Genomic DNA, 5,116 nt, shown 5'->3' with positions numbered 1-5,116 from the left:
CCATCTTAAATAAGCATGCCCCTTTAAAAAAATGTAGAACTAAGAACAGATATTGCCCTTGATTCACTCCAGACCTGACTGCTCTCAACCAGCACAAAAACATCCTGTGGCGGACTGCACTAGCATCGAATAGTCCACGTGATATGTAACTTTTCAGGGAAGTCAGGAACCAATACACGCAGTCAGTCAGGAAAGCAAAGGCTAACTTTTTCAAACAGAAATGTGCATCCTGTAGCTCTAACTCACAAAAGTTTTGGGACACTGTAAAGTCCATGGAGAATTAAAGCACCTCCTCCCAGCTGCCCACTGCACTGAGGCTAGGTAACACTGTCACCACAGATAAATCCACGATAATCGAGAATTTCAATAAGCATTTCTCAAAAAATTCTTCGTCCAATTCAAGGTGAGTAATCGCTGTTCTGATGTCCGGAAGCTCTTTTCGGTCATAAGAGACGGCAGCAGCAAAATTATGTACAAAATAAGTTACAAACAACGCAAAAAACCACAACAAAATAGCATGGTTGGTTAAGAGCCAATAAAACGGCAGCCATCCTCTCCGGCGCAATTACATTACAATCGCTTAGGTTGGTTGTTTTTAAGCTTAGTTTAAAGATTTCTACTAAGGACGTTGCCTCTCTGATCATCACTCTCCCTTGCTTGGGCAAGGGACATTTAAGGTATGCTCGGATGTAACGATGTAGAATGTCATTCAAGGGCTGAGGGTTTAGGGCCGAGGGCTGTCTACTTTGAGTGTGAAACGCAGCCAGTGTCATCAGAACCAGAGATTATGCTACAGGACTGCTTTGCTAGAGCTGATTGGAATGTGTTCTGAGACTCCGATAACATTGACGAGCTGAACACCTCCGCCACTGGTTTCATTAGAAAATGCATCAGTGACGTTGTCCCCACGGTGAAGATTCGCTGCTTTCCCAATAAAAAACCCTGGATTAACACTGAGGTTGGCGCTAAAACTAAAGGACAGGGCTACTGCACACAAGGCTATTGCAGACAACCCTGAGGCTATGGCTGAGGACAGGAACCAGTACAAGAAGTCACACTATGGCCTCTGCACAGTCATCAAACAACCAAAAGGGCAATATAAGAATAAGGTGGAATCATATTACACAGGTTCCGATGCCCGCCGCATGTGGCAGGGGCTACAGTCCATTATGGATTACAAAGGAAGACCCAGCCGTGAGCTGCCCAGCGATACCACTCTTCCATGCCTCTTGAACGCAATGCATTTTACCAGACAAACTCAATGCATTTTATGCACGCTTCAACAATAACACCGTGCCATGCGTGAGGGCCCCTACCGACCCAGAGGACTCGTGATCTCGCTATCCTTGGCTGACGTGAGTAAGGTCTTTAATCAGGTCAACACTTGCAAGGCTAGGGGGCCAGACGGTATTCCTGGGCGTGTTCTCAGAGCATGCACAGAACAGCTGGCAGGCATATTCATGGTAATTTTCAACCTCTCCTCGTCTCAGTCTGTAAACCCCACATGTTTTAAGCTGACCACCATAATTGCTGTTGCCAAGAATTCTAAGGCTTCGTGCCACAATTATTACCACCCTGTAGCACTCACATCTGTAATCATGAAGTACTTTGAAAGGCTGGTTATGGCACACATCAACTCCATCAACCCAGACCCTAGACCCACTCCAATTTACAAACTGCCCCAACAGATCCATAGACAACACAATCTCAATTGCACTCCACACTGCCATCACCCACCTAGATAAGAGGATTACCTAAAGTACCCGTCAAAAGTTTGGACACACCTACTCAATGTAGGGTTTTTCTTCATTTTTACTATTTTCTACATTGTAGAATAATAGTGAAGATGTCAAAACTATGAAATAACTCATATGGAATCATGTAGTAACCCAAAAAGTGTTAAACAATACTAAAATATGTTATATTGTATATTCTTTAAAGTAGCCACCCTTTGCCTTGATGACAGCTTTGCACACGCCTGGCATTCTCTCAGCCAGCTTCACCTGCAATGTTTTTTCAACAGTCTTGAAGAAGTTCCCACAAATGCTGAGCACTTGTGCATCAAGCCTGACACAAACAGGCTCCCGAACAGCTTATCCCCAAGCCATAAGACTGCTAAATCACTATCAAAATGGCTACACCGACTATCACACACACACACTTAATTTAATCACACACACACAACATGCATATACACATTTAAACTGACTCAACACACATGCACACACTCACATACAATCATCATATACTCTGGTAGTACTCTGTTTATATATCCCGAAGCCTAGTCACCTTACTCCTATACATTTCTACCTCTACCACTCCATTTTAAATAGGGTATTGGAACTGACCCTGTATATATAGTTGATGTTGGAAGTTTACATACACTTAGGTTGGAGTCATTAAAACTAGTTTTTCAACCACTCCACAAATTTCTTGTAAACAAACTATAGTTTTGGCAAGTGGGTTAGGACATCTACTTTGTGCATGGCACAAGTAATTTTTCCAACAATTGTTTACAGACAGATTATTTCACTTATAATTCACTGTATCACAATTCCAGTGGGTCAAAAATGTACATACACTAAATTGATTGTGCCTTTAAATAGTTTGGAATATTCCAGAAAATGATGTCATGGCTTTAGAAGCTTCTGATAGGCAAATTGACATCATTTGGGTCAATTGGAGGTCTACCTGTGGATGTATTTCAAGGACTACCTTCAAACTCAATGACTCTTTGCTTGACATCATGGGAAAATCAAAAGAAATCAGCCAAGACCTCAGAAAACAAATGTGGACCTCCACAAGTCTGGTTCATCCTTGGGAGCAATTTCCAAATGCCTGAAGGTACCACGTTCATCTTTACAAACAATAGTACGCAAGTATAAACACCATGGGACCACGCAGCCGTCATACTGCTCAGGAAGGAGACGCGTTCTGTCTCCTAGAGAGTCTTGTATCAACATAACCTGAAAGGACGCTCAGCAAGGAAGAAGCCACTGCTCCAAAACCACAATAAAAAAAGCCAGACTACGGTTTGCAACTGCACATGGGGACAAAGATCGTACTTTTTGCCCTCTGGTCTGATGAAACAAAAATAGAACTGTTTAGCCATAATGACTTATTGTTAGGTTTGGAGGAAAAAGGGGGAGGCTTGCAAGCCGAAGAACACCATCCCAACTGTGAAACACAGGGATATTCAAAGTGCTCTGAACAAATGAAGGGAATTGTTCACAAACATTGGCACATCCTAAAATCCGATGATAGTCTCGATAATGTGTTTTCGGACCTTCCCTTGGTCGTATTCTCGCGGGGCAGAAATCTCAGAGACCAATTGGTAAACTCTGATTTACCACCCCAAGATATTCCTGAACAACGTCTATTTGCGCCCCTACTGGATGGAAATTTCAAATGTAATGGCTGTGCTCAATGCAATGGCACTTATAAATGTAGATCCTTCAAACACCCACAAACAGGGAAATCGATCCCAATAAAAGGTGTTATTACGTGCTCCACTAAAGCAGTTATTTATCTTCTAACTTGTCCTTGTGGTAAAAATTATGTGGGTAAAACAAAGCGCGAATTAAAAGTACGTATCTCAGAGCATCGTAGCACCATTAGGTATAAAAACTTTACTTATCCAGTTGCGGCCCACTTCTTGGAGGCAGGCCACTCGATTTCGTCTCTGCGTTATATTGGCATCGAACATGTCACCCTCCCTAGGAGAGGGGGTGACCTTGATAATTTATTGTTAAAACGAGAGGCTGCCTGGATCTTTAAATTAAATCGTATGCTATCCATTTGTTTGTATGCTGTTCTTTGTATGACATTTTAATATTTGATTATTAACCAATGATATTAGGCCACTCCTGGCCATGATTACAGACACCTGTGTCTTTTGACACTATATAAACGAGTCATCATGTTTGTGATTATACCCTGATGAAGACAGCTTGGCTGTCGAAACGTTGGTATTACATTTTTGCATCTGAGCTCCTAGAGTGTGCGGCTCTCTTTTATTTTCAAGTTTCTACTCCGCTAGCCAGCACCTCGTCTTAATAGGTGTGCGTTTCTTTTTTTCTTCTAGATATATTGAAGCAACATCTTAAGACATCAGTCAGGAAGTTAAAGCTTGGTCGCAAATGGGTCTTCCAAATGGACAATAACCCCAAGCATACTTCCAACGTTGTGGCAAAATGGCTTAAGGACAACCAAGTCAAGGTATTGAAGTGGCTATCACAAAGCGCTGACCTCAATCCCATAGAACATTTGTGGGCAGAACTGTAAAAGTGTGTGCGAGCAAGGAGGCCTGGAAACCTGACTCAGTTACACCAGCCCTGTCAGGAGGAATGGGCCAAAATTCACCCAACTTATTGTGGAAAGCTTGTGGAAGGCTACCCCAAACGTTTGCCCCAAGTTAAACAATTTAAAGGCAATGCTACCAAATACTAATTGAGTGTATGTACACTTCTGACCCACTGGGAATGTGACAAAATAAATAAAAGCTGAAATACATTACTATTATTCTGACATTTCACATTCTTAAAATTAAGTGGTGATCCTAAGTGACCTAGGATAGGGAATTTTACTTGGATTAAATGTCAGGAATTGTGAAAACCAGAGTTTAAATGTATTTGGCTAAGCTGTATGTAAACTTCCGACTTCCAACTGTAGCTTACTTACTACTTGTGTTTTTCTTATTTCATTTATTGTGTGTTTTTGTTCTACCTTATGTTATTTTTAGTACTTCATTGCTGTTGATTACTGCATTGTTGGTATTAACGCTTGCAAGAAAGGCAATTCATTGTACTTGCTCAAGTGACATTAAAACTTGAAACTTGATATATTAAAACCCTCCTAATATTTATGTGTGTAAAACCCAAATGAGGCGCCTCAGCGCTTAAATCATGTTTTTTTTAGCAACTGTCCTCCAAGAGTTGCCAAATAATGCAGCTGGGTCATTTTCCTTTTCAGCAAGCCAAATTATCGGGCTACGTCATTTGTTGTTATAAAGCCACGTCATCATAGTTTTGTGTGTGTGTGTGTGTGCTTGACCCAGTAGGGGGTGACAAAGTGCATGAAAATTAAGTAAGATATGTCAGTACATCCCCCAGAGGAC

The sequence above is a fragment of the Oncorhynchus tshawytscha genome, linkage group LG20 (genome assembly GCF_018296145.1).
Source record: "Oncorhynchus tshawytscha isolate Ot180627B linkage group LG20, Otsh_v2.0, whole genome shotgun sequence".
Taxonomy (NCBI): domain Eukaryota; kingdom Metazoa; phylum Chordata; class Actinopteri; order Salmoniformes; family Salmonidae; genus Oncorhynchus; species Oncorhynchus tshawytscha.
Note: the sequence above shows the minus strand (reverse complement) of the source record.